The sequence below is a fragment of the Pleurodeles waltl genome, chromosome 5 (genome assembly GCF_031143425.1).
Source record: "Pleurodeles waltl isolate 20211129_DDA chromosome 5, aPleWal1.hap1.20221129, whole genome shotgun sequence".
NCBI classification, from domain to species: domain Eukaryota; kingdom Metazoa; phylum Chordata; class Amphibia; order Caudata; family Salamandridae; genus Pleurodeles; species Pleurodeles waltl.
The window spans coordinates 396,711,012-396,729,716 of record NC_090444.1 but is presented as its reverse complement, the minus strand read 5'-3'; positions in this window follow the sequence as shown (position 1 = coordinate 396,729,716).

The following is an 18,705-nucleotide window of genomic DNA, read 5'->3' as shown; positions in this document are numbered from 1 at the left end:
CTATCCCCTAATTTCCAATTGGTCAATTAATCGTACCTTATTACTCTGCCCAATAGTGTTCATATACTAAATCTATGAATTCTAATATTTCACACTTCACAATGTTCTCATCATCCGGCTCATCAGGTATCACATTTGTTGCATCTTCATCTCCAGTCAGTGTCTTCCTTGTTCGCGTCCTGGGAAAGAACCCTTTGCACATTTTACACACATTTAATTACATTACGAAAGACCTCATCTCCTGACCGCCGGTTCCCATAGAAAGCTTCTGCTAAGCATTTTATTAAGACAATGAGCATTTCACAGTTAGTTAATTCTGTCAGCATTTTTCATTAAATGCTACGAAATACAGCTTCTGCATGAGGCCTGGCAAAACTAGGCCAAGACACTTGCTAAGTTAAGACCTCAAATTAATAAGCAAGAACATTATTCATAGCCCTTAATATGACATATTATTACATTAATTCAATTCATTTTCAATATCTCGTAAGTATTAATCATAAATTAGTACATTTTGTGAATACTGGTGGCCATTCTTCAAGGTCACATTTTCAAATGTGCATATTATTTTTCTACGCTATTCATTTTTCTACATACGTCATTATTCAAAATACGTAAATATTCATTAATAATTACCTCTGTCTCTTATGATGTAATTCTGTCATTTTCGAAAACTTTTTCAAATCCTCCATCTGAATTCATCAGTCGTCAAGTGAATAGCCTCAACTAACTCAGATTAGCATCAGCATGTGGGGCTTCATGGAAAACAATTTGGAACACAAATTTGGAAAACATCTAGCTAAAGAAAACTATTAAGATAGCCCAGTTGGTACCTAGAAAGAAAAGGCACATAAATGCAATTCAGTCATTGTTATATCTACATATCCACGGTATGGGTCAGCAAGCAGAATCAGTCTTCGTCCTCAGATCATCAAACGATCAGCAAACATCAGGCTCTCAGTCAGAGAGTATGAGCCCAATGATAGAATCTCAAATCTCTTCTAAGTCTCTTCTTCTCGACTGCGGTCTGCCTAAAAATCTCTTCAAATCTGTAAACTGGTCTCCTCTTTCACGTTGTAATATCGAAGTCACCCAAACTATCCTCTAATTTCCAATTGGTCAATTAATCGTATGTTATTTATCTGTCCAATAGTGTCCATATACTGAATCTATGAATTCTAATATTTTACACTTCACATGTCGTTTATTGGTCCGCTTTACAATGTTCTCATCATCCGGCTCGTCAGGTATCAAGTTTTTTATATATTCGTCTCCAGTTAGTGTCTTCATTTTTGCGAGTCCTGGGAAAGAACCCTTTTCCCATTTTACACACAGTCAGTTACAGTACAAGAGACCTCATCTCCTGTCCGTCGGTTCCCATGGAAAGCTTCTGCTAAGTATTTTATTAAAACAAGGAGCCTTTCACAGGTAGTTCACTCTGTCAGCATTTTTCATTAAACGCTAAGAAATACAGCTTCTGCATGAGACCTGGCAAAACTAGGCTAAGACATTTGCTAAGTTAAGGCCTAAAATTAATAAGCAAGAACGTAATTCATAACCCTTAATATTACATATTACTACATTAACCTAATACATTTTCAATATCTCGTAAGTATTAATCATAAATTAGTACATTTCGTGAACCCTAGTGGCCATTCTTCGAGGTCACATTTTCTAAAATGCACATTATGTTTCTACGTTATTCATTTTTCTACATAAGTCATTATTCAAAATACGTAAATATTTTTTAATAATTTCTAATTAAGACATCTGCTTCAGCACTCACTTCTATAGCACTGTGGCGACTCACAATGCTATAATACAATACTATGCTACAAAGCTATCTTTATCTGCAAAGGCTCCTCTGTCATTTTTGCCCACCTGGGCATTATACATTTTTTTTGTGCTGATCATTAATTATGTTTATAGAGTTATTGTTTTTTTTTAATATGCCAACTGTAATAACATCATTGTGATTTGCAATGTTGCAATATCAAAGATATAATGCTTATTGGCTGTTCATTTATTATTTTATAATACTGCACTAGTGTGTTTACATTTTTTCATGCTTGTTTGCCTTGCTTTGTTGTTATTGCAAGATAGCGGCTGCAGTTAATTTGTTGTTTTGCATTTTCTAAGTCTGATTTCCATGCCTATTGATGGATGCACTTATTAATTTTAATTTTGATTGTAAAATCATTGACGGAGGAGGGCAGGCAAAAAACAAAAAATTGAATTAAATAATTGCTGGTGTCCCTCCAGGTTCCATGGGGACTCGATGGGAGGAATTAAACGAATAATAAATAACAGCACTGTACTGCAGTCAACCATAAGCACAAATAAATATATCAGGAATAACAAGAAAATTAACAAAAAGGCATACGCCCCTTTTCTCAGTGCTCTGAGAAAATGGCTTTTAAATGTAGAAAAAACAAACTTGAAACACACACTGACTCCACAAAATGATGGTATGTAGATCATCCACTACCAGGCCACTGAAGAAGGGAAAAAAGGCAAAATAGCCATCAAACAGACTCACTCACAGGCTCCTCAAAATGTTGGTTGCCCATGACCAACAAAGAAGGCGGCATTAAGAACAAAAAATAAATGGTGCCTATGGCTAACGCACATACTCCTACAGAAAATGGTCACCACCACAAGGCCAGCCAAAAAGGAAGTATGGAGAAGACGTTGCCCTCCTGCCTGAAGCACCTTTCAAAAAAACATCTTGTAGCATTGCAAGGAAAGTATTGTGCAGATATATATTATTTACTCAAAGAGGGCTGGACCAAATCATGGGACTGCCCTTTACCCACCACTAATAAGTCAGCTATGCCAAAACTGAAAATTAAGTAAACTTTAAAAATCCCCCAAACACTAACAACCCAAGATGACATCAATTACCCCTTAAAAAATACTAATAGTTGCAGAGAAACAACTGAAACATACTATTAAGTATGTCACACATGCACAAACTCAACAAAAAAGGTGGGCTAATACATGCAGAAGGAAGTAGCTGAGAGCAAAGAAAGGTATCTGATTACATGGGTCTGAACCACAGAAAACACCCTGACCCTAGCCACCTAAAGATACATACAGACAAAAAATAACCTGCATTTTACATTAAACACAAGGAAATCCACATGCACCTAAATGTTTTAAAACCATATAGCACAGTAGCTGTGAGAATATAAACAATATATTGATAATACACAAGGCCTAGTGCAGGGCAGACTAGTCCCAAAACAATAACATTATCACAATAAAACGACAACAAAATGGAGAATGCATGCAAATATTTCCCTTAAAGAACTAATACAATAGGGTCCCTGCTAAGAAAAAACACTACATGTTACAGAAATAGTGGTGTTTTCCTCCCTCAAACAACAAACTTTTTCCAAACTGCTGCTTTGAAATTACTTCATCTTTCTCATAAAAGTTGTGATTGCAAGGGGGTGGATGCAGCAGTCCAGAGATAAATTCTTTGCCACCAGAATCCAAATTCAAAATGACCACGGAATAAACGAAGTAGAGGGAATGGCCTTCAGGATAGGAAAATGAAATTCCCATTGTATTTGCAGTAGCCTACTAGTCTCAATGGAACTGTCTATCTTTTTTGAAGAAAAAAAGTGTTTTGGTTTAAAAATGTTATCTGAACATTCTGTTCAGGTAAAAGGTCAATTCAAAAATGTAATTTTGTGTTGATGTCCCAGTTGCTTTCATTCAAAACACTGCCACTGAGTTTAAATGTGTCGTTTAGTACTTAATCTACCTAAGCAGACTGCTCTCATAATGTTCTTCCTGTAATGTTTTCTGACCGCCTGCATTATAGGAACTGCCACTCGCGTTGGGAAGATGCCACTCACTTTGGTGACTAGTTTGCTTACATGTTGCATCACGATTTCTCTCTAACCAGAAATCTTATTCCCGATGAGGCATAATGGTGTAATCTCAGTAATTATGCATACATTTTGCTATACAAAATTACCATAGTGACGACAATTACACTGCCTTAAATAAAATGTCACCAGTCCTATTTGAAAGTACAATCATACATTTGTGAAGGGGTTTTTACCCCTGACCTACATGTGTCCTTAGGTTCATGAATCGTGCTTAAATTGTTATTTACCCTACCTATACGCTAATGTGCACTGGGCCTATGTTTTCAGAATGTGGACACAAAGTACATACTAATCATATATTTTTGTCATGCTAAATTGCATGTAAACTGCGAACAAAAAGTTCAGTAACAGAAATATGGTGAACATCTTTCATATTTCAATGCCAAAGATTCAAGAGAGCTCTCTGGCCTACACTGAGTGGAACTTAACCATCTCTTGCTCTCCTCTCTAAAAAAGTTTTAAATACTGAGTGAAACCTTTCACTAAAATGGATATTCAATACAGGTATAGTCCTAGTAATCATACAGATGGCCATCTCTCCCAACCAAAATTTTTAAACACAGCATATTTAGTATGCCCCTTAACAAGCAATTCGATATCCAGTCCTTCCTCCCAAGTTTACCCACCCCTTGTAACCACAATACGTGACTAGGGGACCGATGAATCAAAAGTTTTTGCATTCGCAAACGGTGCAAATAACAAAATGTGGCCGTTTGCGAATGCAAAAACGTGGTCTGCGATGCATGAAAGGCATTCGCAGACCAAAAAATAAGAAATCGCAAATTTGGCGATTTTTTGCGTTGCGACCTGGTTTTGCGAGTTGCATTTTGCGATTTAGTATTCTGAGTAGGAAAGTTGCAATTCGATGCATCAAAAAATCCCAAATTGCGATTTTTCTCAGAATGGCATTTTGCACATGCAAAATACCACCAAGTAAAAGCAGGTGGTAACCAGGTGAACCTATATAAAGAGGCCCAGAATGCCTCAGACTCTTTTCCACAATGGCTGCACTCTGCGTCATGGCGAGGAGGAAGAGGATCTTGGCAGGTTTGAGGAGAGGGAGGAGGAGACAGGAGCGCATTTTCAGAGTGCGAATTACACTTTTTGACCAGACTGAGGAGGAAATATTTGAGAAGTACAGGTTGAGCTCTGCCATGATACTCAACCTGATAGCTGAGCTACAACCCATACTGCAGCGCACAACACATAGGACTCATAGCATCCCCACCCACCCATCCCCACCCATGTGCAGGTATTATGCTCCCTCCACCTACTTGCCTTTAGGGAGCTATCAAGGGGTCATAGCAGCAGCTGGAGGGGTCTCACAGAGTACCCTCTCTAGATTTTTCAATGCATTTATCAACGCCATGCTGAGCAGAATACACCAGTACATAAGATTCGCCCACACCCCGCAGGAAATACAGCAGACAAAAATAGATTTCTACCAGATAGCACCGTTCCCCATAGATGGGACACATGTTGCAATCTGTCCACCGTCAGCCACAGAGTATGTGTACCGCAACCGTAAATACGAACATTCCATGAATATACAGGTGATATGCAATGCCTCATACATCATAACTGATCTCATGGCCAGGTACCCAGGGAGCACCCATGATTCATACATCTTTCGCAACAGCGGCATTCACATAAGACTGCTAGCTGGGGAGTTTGGTGAAGGATATCTACTAGGTATTGTCACTCTGTACACTGGTGCATTGATGGCAGTGTGACGTCAGATGGCTCAGTTACTCATTCTACCCTCTGTACCTTCCAGGATCCAGTGCCTAAGCAGTGTGCAGCTACATGATGACGCCCTACCTAAATCCAACTACACCTGCTGAACAGAGATACAATGCAGCACACAGGGCGACCCACAACGTGGTGGAGCGCACCTTTGGCCTGCTGAAGAGTCGCTTCCGGTGCCTCCACAAAAGTGGAGGGGCACTACAGTACAGCCCAGAGACAACATGTAGAATAGTGGCTACTTGTGCAATCGTGCACAATATAGCTACCACCAGGGGCATACCTGTGGAAATATTTGATTCTGAATCTGATGAGGATGATGATCCCTAACCACCCCTACTGCCAGCAGACAGGACCATTGCAGCAGAGGGCAGGCAAAGGCGTGCTGATATCACATACAACCATTTCAGATGTAAGTATGAACAACACACATCCACTGACAAATGTACCTGTAGTAAGTACATTTAATACCTTAATGTCAGGTAAGATGAGTTCCACGAGAACCAACAAAAGTAACTGTCACAAAAAAAAAGTAGTTAACAGTAAAACACTATTCCTTCATAGTGTCCTCATGTATATACAGTCCCCTGTGGCCACTACACTCACCTCTTTCGGCCACATACGCCACTCAAATGCGCAGTTGCCTCACTTGCACCTCGAGTGTCTGCCTCGGTGGCAGTGCTGTGCCTGGCACTGCCACGTCTGGTGTCCATTGTGGGCACAGCTAGGCTGCTGAGACTCGATGTGTCCTCCGTGTCCCCCAGTCCAAGTTCACTAGGTGTGGCTGACCGGTTTCCCATTATATTGTCAATCACATTCATGATCTGTACCAGTCCTTGGGCCACATCCCTGCTGCTGTGTGCTGCCTCAACCTGTGCAGCCACAGCACAACGTGATATTAGGGCTGTCGAATTTGCCAGCCTAGTCGCAGAGCGACAGAAACCTCCAAACATGCTCATGAAGCGTTGCTCCTGTCTGCGGTGGCTTACCTTGTCATGGCGCAGCTCCTGACACAGTTCCCTCACAGCAGTAGTCAGCTCCCTTGTATCCTGCGATGCTTGGACCTGTCCCTCATGCAGCTGTTTGATGTTGGCATTGAGACACTCCAGCTGGCGATGCAGGCCCCCCATGTTTGCATTATGTTGCTGCATCTGCCTTTGTAATGCCGTGATTTTTTTATTTTGCAGGCGCTGCTGCTGTAACATAGCCAATTCCAGGCCACCAAATAATGATGTTCCCTCACCTGCCTCAAAAACCTGTGCGCCAGCAAATGTAGGCATCCTGCGGGGTGCTGTGCTCTGCTGTGAGCGGGGATCCTGCATCCGAGTGCATCTGCCAGTTGGTGACGTTGTTTGTGAGTCTTCCTGATGTTCATCAGAGTCCTGACTCAGTTCTGGCAGTGGCAGTGCCCTAGGGCTGCGTCAGAGTGGCGCAATGTTCTGTGACTCACTCGTATTGGATTCTGAAGCAGGATGGGTGTCTGTCTCCCCTGCAATGGCACATGATGTAGCTGCAGGGCCAGGGCCACCTGCAATGATAATATGCAGCATGTCAGTTATGTATATTACAATAAAGGTCACACAATGGTAATAAATGTACAGTTACTTCTCATCACTGTGTTGTGGGTGTTGTGTTCTTCTGTGTGTCGCTCTGCCTATTACATTGTATGCGCTAATTTCAGCATTGGGCTGTGGACTACCACTCCCATAAGGCATTGTTGTGCTGCTTCTAAGATGTGGAATGGACTACTTCTCACAATGTTTTAAATTACTTGCTAATTCCTAAGGGGCTTTTGTGCATACACATATGGGGTTACATTTTGATATTGCACTTACCTTTACTTGACCCCACTGACTGCTACTGGGAGGAGTGTGGACTCCACTAGGTCTTCTATCGAGGCGGAGGGTGTCTCTGTGGGTGGTCCGCCTCCTGTGCTCCTGGCCTCCTGCAGTCGTCTTGCCACCCTCTCCTTGGCACGGGACCGCAGGTCGTACCACCTCTTCTTGATTTCTTCAACAGAGCGCTGCGCCACTCCAACAGTGCAGATCTTTGTCTGGATATCTGCCCAGAGTCTGCGTTTTTCACTCTCAGGCACCTGGAGTGAGCTTTTGCCAAACAACCGGTCATGGCTCCTGACCACCTTCTCTGAGAGCACCTCCAGCTCTTGCTCACTAAACTCCAGCTTGCGCTTCTTTTCTCCCTTCTCCTTTCCCTGGGCAGAGTTGTCCATGTTGGTTCTGCTGTGCTGCCTTCTTCAGAGACTTGCTCAGTGTGGCTGGGCTGACTCTCTCTGAGTTCTGCTTCGAGTGTGGCACCTGCAAACTGCCTGGGATGACTCACTTCCTGCTTGTGATGTCATCAGGCTCCTCCAGGTGTGGGATCTCGCAATTTGCGATTTTCAATTACCGAATCGCAATTTGCGAAAATGCTAATTGCGATTCGGTATGTGGGCCTCGCAAACCACAAATAGCAATTTTTAAGAAATCGCTAATTCCGATTCGCAATTATGATACATGACCTATTGCGTCTCGGAAATAGTGATTTCTTAATAATCGCTATTTGTGATTCGCAAGGCCATTTCATGATACATCTGGTCCTAGATTCCATAAAACAAATGAAGCAACAAATCTCATTGAACTTCAACTGCAAATGAAAACCTTAGCACAAACTTGAAGCACAGGTTCCAGAATGCCCAGTATGCATCTTGATTGAACTCCACCTGCTACCATGTGCACCAGTAGTCAACTCTAAATTTCCATACTCAACCATTCTCCTGATAGACATCCACTGTTCACACTTCCACCCCAATACTCTGGAGCCACTTTGAGACTGAGGGCCTCATTAGGAGTTTAGTGGACGGTTTGCACCATCCGACAAACTTTCGACGGGGAGGCTTCTGCCACACTAGCTACCTCCCCACAGGACCAATTAAGAGTTTCCCACTGGGCTGGCAGATAGAAACCGAAGTTTCTGCCAGCCAGCCTAGCGGGAAATAGGCAGCAGCATTGTCCCCGGCTCATAATCGAGCCAGCGACAATGCTGCTGCTGTAGAGTTTAACAGCACCTCCACAATGTTCAAAGTCTGACAGTGAACATTGCAATGGTACTGGGCAGGGGGACCCCTGCACTGCCCATGCCAAGTGCCTGGGCAGTGCAGGGGGCTCCCTGTGGCCTCCTGCACCTGTTCTCTGCAAGCTTTTTCATGGCAGTATGATCACCATAAAAAGGCTGGTGGAGAACAATGTTGTATTCAGCAGCAATCTCAGCCACCGCCAGGCTGTCAAGATCATGGATCCCGTCGGTGCTGGCAGTCTAACTGCCAGGGTCTTATTGTGGATGTCAAATCACCATGGCAGCGGCAGTCCTGACCACCACCACCAGGCTGACAGCATCAAGACCATCAGCCTTGTAATGAAGGCCTAAATGTTTCAAGATTAAGGGCCTGATCTATATCTTGGTGGATGCATTTGTACCATCAAATTTGTTGTAATTCCGTCCGGCAGTTAGGGCTGTAGTCCTGTTCCAAATCTGTAGAGGAAATCTCATGGGAAAAATGTGTTTTGGGACCTCAACTTTTTCTTAGCCCCTGCTTGACAAATCACCCCAGAACATTCAGGATAGCAGCTGAATTGAGTTGCAAATTAGTTTTGAAAATATTGTCATAATTCAGAACCTAATTGTAAAGTCCCTCTAACCTTTATTTTTTCAGTGAATTTCTAAGTTTGTTTTTGTTATTATTTTTACTAACTATAATGTCCCTGTAATCTTGTTTTTATATGAGTTTTAAGATTTTTTAACATTAAGTAATATTAAATTACCTTACATTAATCCAACCCTCCGCAGGGCCTTGCCCTGTGGCCAGCCCCCTGTAGGCATCCAGCCCCATGTCATGCAGAACCTTCTACCATACACCGCAGGCCCTGCAGCCAACCCCTGTATGCATCCAAACCCAACCCCAAACCACACCCAGCCTTGGGTAGTGCCCGGCAGGGGTTGGCCACAGAACTGAAGCAGACAAAACACACTTTCTTTGTCTTAGCCAAGAGCAACAAGTAGGGCTGATATGTACTTTACGGAAGTAAAGCTTCTACTGGGTCACCTGCTTTGTTTATATTTGTATGTGCTTCCAACTGAGGTTTGATTTCTGTGAAATGAGTGTCACTGCCAGCACAGATCATACCCTGCTTAGAAGGGGCCATAGTTTTGTACAAAATGTCTACCCAACTGGAGTGCTTTCTACTGGCTAATTAGGGAGTGCTACCTCTTTGGGCAAAATGTATAGTGCATATTTTATACTACAGCTGCATAAATGCCCCCGAGGTAATATCTCCAGTGACCTTCTGTGATCTTCTGTGACTGTCATGTTTACGTGTGATTATTCCTTGAGCATTTTCATACTGATAACATAAACCCTCTTGTAGTGAAAGCAACATGACTTCAAAGAGATCAGAGTCCATATAACAAGGGTCATTGGGCTAATGTGATTGTTGCTGGTGCATCTTCCTACTGACATTATGTATCCTCTTGAGGAGAAAATTACAGGGGATTGCTGGGGGTACCTCAGTGCACCTATGGTCCCTGCTGGCTCTCCACCTCCAGTGGAAGCCAGCATTGCTCCCTCACACAGGGAGAAGCAATAAATGCATGTGGGAGCAATCCTTTCATCTGTTTTCTTTCCCACCGGACAGGGAAACAGATGAAAACTCCCCTCCAAGCAAGCAGGAGAGGTTTTCTGTTTGCTCTCACCTGGCTGGAGCTAACACAGCTCCCACCAAATGAAAGCAAACTTCTATCCTGTAAGGGTGGGCACTTTGGGAAATAGGTGGCCAGCCTGGGGGAATTGTATCCTCAAGGCCATTAGTGGCTCTGGGATGGTGTCATGCAGCTCCCTTCCTTTCTTCTTCAGGGCCAGCCCCGGGAAGGTGGTGGTCCCAGGTGCTGAAAACAGCTCAAGAGGGGCCGCTTACACCCTCCTCCCTATTTCTTGTGCATTTTTGGTCCTTGGGATGTGGTGGGCCCTTGGGGTACTCAAGGGCCAAAGAGGAGGTCTGTTCTGCCCCCTCCAATTTGCAGTTAAAGCCCCACTTAGGTGGTGGTGCCTGAGGATCTTAAGAGCTAAAGAGGAGGGTCTGCAAGGTCACCCTTATATGTATTCTGAGTGACCCAGGGAGGTGGTGATCCGTGGGGCTCTTCGGAGCTTAAGGAGGGGGGACTGTGTGGCCACCTCCTCCTTTTAATTGAAGCCCTGGGGAGGTGATGGTCCCCAGAACAATGTAAAGTAGTGGGCCACGTCCACCCTCTCCTATAGCATAACATACGCGCATACCCCAGGACCTGACACATCTGGGTACAAAATGAAAAACAAGCGCATGAGACCACACTTGTTTCTTTTTGTATTTTGCTGCAGATTCGCTGATCACCATGATTTTGCGGCAAAATTGAAAAAAAATGTTTTCGGTGTGCCTGTAAGTGGGAGTATGAGAGGTTGAATGAGGGTGTTAGTTGGGGTGTGAGGGGTTATCTGGATGATGTCATCAGTGATCTCAACACTGATCTCATTTGAGATGTCATCAGTAATGTCATCAGTGATGTCACTGACCATGTCATGAGTGATGTAATGTGTGAGGTCATAAGCAGTGCACTGCGGGGGCATAAGTTATAGTTAGCTCAGGCAACTATAACTGCTAAATTTCTATGGTTATGTACAAGTTAAATCTGAGCCTAACTATAACATTCCGATATCCTTTGTTTTTTTCAGTGAATTTCTATGTTTTTTTTAAATTCTATTTCCTAACTATAACATCCCTGTTACCTTTGTTTGTTTCAGTGAATTTCTATGTTTTTTAAGTCAAATTTTCCGACGATAATGTTCCTGTAATCTTTGTTTTTAAGTTAATTCCTAAGGGTTTTTATAAAGAATTAACTTGTAATGTTTCACAGTGGATATGTGAGCATCTGCGTGTGTCTGTTAGTGGACATATGAATGTGTGTGTGAGTCTGTAAGTGACAGTGTGAGTGTCTCCGTGGCTGTGTGAAATGTTCTATGAGTGTGTGAGTGGGTCTGAGATTGCCCATGTGAGTGCCTGTGTAGTTCTGTGACTAGTTCTGTCAGAGGCTTTGTGTGTCTGTGAGTGCCATTATGAGTGCTGCTATGGGTCTGTGGATGAGTGAGTTAGTGGGTACATGGGTCTGTGATTGGGTGTTTGAGGGATGGTATGGTTTTGGGGGTTTACATATGTACTATGGGCATATTTAAGATCCGCCAGCACCACCGGAGCATCACTTTTCATGACACTCCGGTGGCGCAATGCCCTGTGCCGTATTTACAAGGTGGCGTTAATCTCCCCCTCAATGCACCCATCGGTGCCATATTGTGCAAGGGTTGTGGTGTTTGCTCCCAGCAGCAAATTTAGTGCCAGCGCAGGGGGAAACACAGGGTTGCGCTGTATTCTAGTAAACATCGTGCATCCCTGCATTTTGAACATGATGGTGCACGATGCTGCCAAATATGGTGCAGTGCCACACACCATCATCTTCTATTAAATCTGGCCCTATGTTTAACCCTTTCGCTGCCAGGCCTTTTCCACTCAGGTGCCTGGCCTTTTTTGGCTATTTGGGGCAGTTCACACTTAGGCACTCATAACTTTTTGTCCACATAACCTACCCACACCAAATTTGCGCTCTTTTTTTCAACATCCTAGGGATTCTAAAGTGTTCCAGAGTTTGTATGTTCCCCTGGAGGAGACCGAGAAATTAGCCAAAATACAGCAAACATTTTTTTTCAAATGGGAACAAAGGGCTGCAGAAGAAAACTTGTAGTGCTTTCCCTGAAAATGGCACCAAAAAATGGTTTGTGGTACTAAAATCACCGGCTTCCCAGCTTTCCGGAACAGGCAGACTTGAATCACAAAACCACATTTTTCAGTGCATTTTTGACATTTTACTGGGACATACCCCATTTTTACTATTTTTGTGCTTTCAGCCTCCTTACAGTTAGTGCCATAAATGGGTGTAAAATGGGTGTAAAACCAATGATGGATCCTGGACAGCTAAACATTCCTGAAAAGTAGACAACATTCTGAATTCAGCAAGGGGTCACTTATGAAGATCCTTCAAGATTTTCCTGCAGAAAATAAAAAAAATATTGAGTTGAGTTGAAAAAAGAGCCATTTCAGTCCACATTTTCTTCTGTAACCTTTTCCAGCTATGGCAGATTTTTGAAAGCTATATACCATTACGTCTGCTGGACTCTTCTGGTTGTGGGCATATATAGAGCTTGTAGGTTCATCAAGAAGCCTAGGTACCCAGAGCCAATAATGAGCTGCACCTTGCAATGGGTTTTCATTGTATACCGGTTATACAGCAATTAATTTGGTAAAATATAAAGAGTGAAAAATAGGTATCAAGGAAACCTTTGTATTTCAAAAATTGGTATAAGAAAAGGCATTGAGAAGCAGTGGTTATTCGCACATCTTTGAATTCCATGGTCCCCATATTAGGATGTGAATTACAGGGCATTTCTCAAATAGACATCTTTTTAACACACTGTCTTACATTTGGAAGGAATACATGTAGATAAAGACAAGGGGCAATAACACTTATTCTGCCGGTCTGTGTTCCCCAAAGTCTACTGATAAAAATGGTACCTCACTTGTGTGGGTGGGTAGGCCTAATGCCCGCTACAGAAAACACAACATGGACACATCACATTTTTACATTGAAATCTGACGTGTTTTTTTGGAAAGTGCCTAGCTGTGGATTTTTGCCTCAAGCTCAGCCAGCACCTAGGGAAACCTACCAAGTCTGTGCATTTTTTAAAACTAGACACCTAGGTAAATCCAGGATGGGGTGGCTTGTGGGGCTCTCGCCAGGTTCTGTTACCTAGAATCCTTTGCAAACCCCAAAATTTGGCAAAAATACATGTTTTCCTTTCATTTTGGTGATAGAAAGTTCTGGAATCTGAGAGAAGCCAAAATCTACTTCCACTCAGCATTCCCCCAAGTCTCTTGATAAAAATGATACCTCACTTGTGTGGGTAGGCCTAGTGCCAGCGACAGGAAATGCCCTAGAGCGCAATATGGACACATCACATTTTCCCAAAGAAAACTGACCTGTTTTTTGCAAAGTGCCTAGTTGTGGATTTTGGCCTCTAGCTCATCCGGCAAGTAGGAACACCTACCAAACCTGGACAGATAGGGTAACTTGTGGCACTCTCACCAGGTTCTGTTACCCAGAATCGATAGCAAACTTCAAAATTTGGCAAAAGAAACACTTTTCCCTCAAATTTCAGTGCTGCAAAGTTCTAGAATCTGAGGGGAGCCACAAACGTCCTTCCAACCAGTATTCCCCCAAGTTCTGGATAAAAATGATACCTCACTTGTGTTGGTAGGCCTAGTGCCTGTGACAGGAAACGCCCCAAAACACAACATGGACACATCAAGTTTTTACATTGACAACTGACTTGTTTTTTGAAAAGTGCCTAGCTGTGGATTTTGATCTCTAGCTCAGCCAGCACCTAGTAAAACCTACCAAACCTGTGCATTTTAGAAACCTAGACACCTAGCGGAACCCAGGATGGGGTAATCTGTGGTGCTCTCACCAGGCTCTGTTACCCAGAATCCTTTGCAAACCTCAAAATTTGGCAAAACAAAACATGATTTCCTCACATTTCAGTGATTGAAAGTTCTGAAATCGAAGTAAAGCCACAAATTTCCTTCCACCCAGCGTTCCCCTAAGTATCTTGATAAAAATGGTACCTTACTTGTGTGCCACAAACTTCCTTCCACCCAGTATTCCCCCAAGTCTCTGGATACAAATGGTACCTCACTTGTGTTGGTAGGCCTAGTGCCTACAACAGGAAATGCCTCAGAACACAGCATGGACACATCACATTTTTACATTGATAACTGATGTGTTTTTTGGATAGTGCCTAGCTGTGGATTTTGGTCTGTAGCTCAGCAGGCACCTAGGAAAACATACCAAAATGAGCATTTTAGAAACCTAGACACCTAGGGGAATGCAGGATGTGGTAACTTGTGGTGCTCTCACCAGGTTCTGTTACCCAGAATCCTTTGCAAACCATAAAACTTGGCAAAAATAAATGTTTTCTTTGTATTTTGGGGATAGAAAGTTCTGGAATCTGAGAGAAGCCAACATTAACTTCCACTTAGCATTCCCCCAAGTCTCTTGATAAAAATGGTACCTCACTTGTGTGGGTAGGTTTGTGCCCGCGACAGGAAATGCCACAGAACACAACATGGCCACATCACATTTTCCCAAAGAAAATTGACCTGTTTTTTGCAATGTACCTAGCTGTGGTTTGTGGAATCTAGCTCATCCAGCACGTAGGAAAACCTACCAAACCTGGACATTTCTGAAAACTAGACACCTAGGGGAACCCAGGATGTGGTAACTTGTGGCGCTCTCACCAGGTTCTGTTACCCAGAACCCTTAGCAAACCTCAAAATTTGGCAAAAAAAGCACTTTTTCCTCGCATTGCGGTGCAGCAAAGTTCTGGAATCTGAGGGGAGCCACAAACTTGGTTCCACCCAGCGTTCCCCCAGGACTCCCGATAAAAATGATACTTCACTTGTGTGGGGAGGCCTAGTGCCTGCAACAAGAAATCCCTCAAAACACTATTTAAACACTGTTTTGCGGGGGGCACCTGCGTTTTTTGGTCTTGGGCTCAGCAGCCATCTAAGGAAATCTACCAAACCCAGACATTTCTGAAAATGAGACACCAGAGGGAGTCCAAGGAGGTGTGACTTACGTAGATTCCCCCAGTGTTTTCCTACCCAGAATCCTCAGCACACCTCAAATTTAGCTAAAAAATCAAATTTTTCCCAAATTTCTGTGTTGGCTCACTGCACAGCACAAATTTCCACCCAACGTTCCCCTAAGTTGCCTGATAAAAATGATACCTCACTTGTGTAGGTAGGCCAAGTGCCTGTGAAAGGGAAGAGCCACAAACATGCCAAAATTGAGGGGGAACCAAAGCGGGTCCGAAACAGCAGTTTGAAAAAAACACTTTTAGTCTGACAAGTGGGTCAGAATTTTTATCAGTATAGATGCAACAATGCTGGGTGGTAGGAATTTTGTGGATTCCTGCAGATTCCGGAAGGTTCCATCACAAAAATGTGGGAAAAATGTATGGTTTCAAGCAAAGTCTGATTTGCAGGGCCATTGTGAGTTAGAAAATCGTGCAGGGTGCAAGTGAAGCACACCACCATGGACTCACCCAGATGTTTAGTTTTCAGATGTGTCTAGGTCTCGCAGATATTTCTACATGGCAGCATCCCAAAGTCCAGAAAGTGCAGCCCTCACCATTCCAAGTAGGACGATTTTGAGAGTTAGACAAGCTCTGAAGGCCCAATTGCAAAATCAAACCCCAAAATAATCACATGTCCTCTTGCTTGCCATTGAGATAAGATTTTTTAGCATGCGGCGAGACAGCTGAAAGACTGTTACCCCCTTAAGTTGGGGTGCCCATACTGGTTGGTCGCTGCCATCCCACTATTTTTCTTTTTTTTTTATTCCCTGCCAGCTAGTAGGCTTTCTGCCCCCCCTGGGAGTAGATCGGGGGTAACTGCCCCATCTGCCTACTGGTCGGCAAACAACTTTGTCCCTGCCACCAAGGGGGGGCAGAAATGGCCTCAAATAAATGTGCCCCCCAAGGGAGCGACCCTTGCCTAAGGGGTCGCTCCTAATCTGTAAAAAAAAAAAAAGGCCCTGGTGCCTAGTGGTTTCTGCCCCCCTTGGGGGAAGATCGGCCTAATTAAAATAGGCGGATGGCCTAAAATAAATTTGCCCCCCAGGGGAGTGACCTTTGCCTAAAGGGTCAATCCCCTTGTGTGTAACTGACATTAAAAAAAATCCCTGGTGTCTAGTGGTTTCTGGCCCCCTTTGGGGAAGATCGGCCTAATAAAAATAGGCTGATCTGCCCCTAAGGGGGCCAGAAATGGCCTAAGAACAACCTGACGTATAAACAATAAAAAAAAGAAAAAATCCCTGGTGTCTAGAGGTTTCTGTCCCCCATGGGGGCAGATCGACCTAAATACAATAGGAAAGGGAAGCAATTTCCCTTCCATCCCTGCCCATGGGAGGGGGTGGGAGGCCCACAGGAAGAGCGCTAGTGCTCCCCACTTGGGTCGGGTGCAGGACAAGTTGGTCTCATCTTAGGCACATGGCAACCGTGGCCGAGGGTGAGACCAGCTCGACCAGGGCTCCCGAGGGGTTAAAGGAGTCAACCTTGCACTCTGCTCTTACAACAGTACATCATTACAAAATGTATTTGTCACATTCATCAAACGTCAGATTGGGCTTTATAATATTATGATGCATTCACTTCTTTCAAGGATTGTTGAACATTTTAGAGGAAATATTTCTACCTTTATATTTGTCAACCTGCACACATTGGGATGGGTCTACTTTATGAAAGTAGGGTACCTGCTTTAGCTGTAAGTACTTGTCGTTGAGGTTTAATTGATCAGAAGTTAGAATCAAGGCCATAATGGTTCCAGTATTGGTTCCAGTATTGCTCTCGTAAATGTTTCTGACTTGCATTTAAAACAGGGGTTGTGAAAAGCAACTGTGGCAAAAATGCCCAGAGTTGTGAATATATTCAGAAAGAGAATTTTTTTCTAATTTTTTTAATTGTCATAAATTAATTGCAAATATGTTGCAAAATATTGCAGAACACATGTTCCAGTGTAGTGCAAAAGTCGCGAGGACAGCGTGTTTAAAAAAAAGTATAAAACAGACATATAAACATATTGTAAATGGTGTTGTAATTAATGTTTGGCAATAGCTATTTACTAATATAGGCCCTCATTACAAACCCTAGCAGTCGGTGATAAAGTGGCAGAAATACCACCAACAGGCTGGCGGTAATTGCCGCCAAATTATGACCATGGTGCTTAGATCTCAGATAGACTGGCACTTTACCACACCGAACGCCAGGGCGAAAATAACAGGCACCATTGTGGTAGCCTCCTACAGCCAGGCAGAAGCCAATGTCCTGCCCACCGTATTAAGACACTGCAATCCGCCACCTTTTGCGGGGTAGTACCAACGACATTAAAAGCCTGGCAGAAACACTGCACATAAGGGAAAGTACTCACCATTGGAGACACAGGAAACAACCACGCCGCCATAGAGCCCAAGCTGCATGTCTTCCCAATGATTTTCTACATGCTGCTCCACCACGAACACCAACAACGGCTAAGACGACGACTGTGAGTACAGCCACCTAACACACAAGGGAGGGAGGGAGGAAAAAGAGAGTGACACACACACACGCAACACACCCCCTCCCACCTCTAACACCATACACACAATCAGCTGCAGTAATAAAACATATATACCCAGTACCTCGGATGAATAATGCAAGGACAACAGGAATTTACTAAAGTGAGTGTAATAAGATCAACACAGTAGAAATAAGAAATATGCAATGTACCTGGTATATAAAAATGTACAGTTCAACGGGCACTGCCCAGTCCTCAGTGTGCGTGGACCACAAGGCCACAGGCCAAAGTCCAAGGCCCCAATTGTCACCTGTACCAACATGGAGGGAACACTGCTGGGGCATCAGTTGGAAAATAGGCAGACACCTCAGGGTTACAGGGAATGGGGATCACCTCAGCCGGCAGATAGAACAAGACCACTGGTTCTGGAGGGGGCAACATGCCCCGTGCTTGGTCCTGGGGAGTGCAAAGACACAGGCGGTGATTCTAACCGCGGCGGGCGGCAGTCGCCGCCCGCCATGCAGTTACCGCCAAATGACCGCACCGCGGACACAAGACCGCGGCGGCCATTCTGGCTTTCCCGCTTTGCTGGCGGGCGACCGCCAAAAGGCTGCCCGCCAGCACAGCGGGAAAGACCCAGCAACGATGAAGCCGGCTCCGAATGGAGCCGGCGGAGTTGCTGGAGTGCGACGGGTGCAGTAGCACCCGTCGTAAATTTCAGTGTCTGCTAGGCAGACACTGAAATTCTTTTTGGGGCCCTCTTACGGGGGCCCCTGCAGTGACCATGCCATTGGCATGGGCACTGCAGGGGC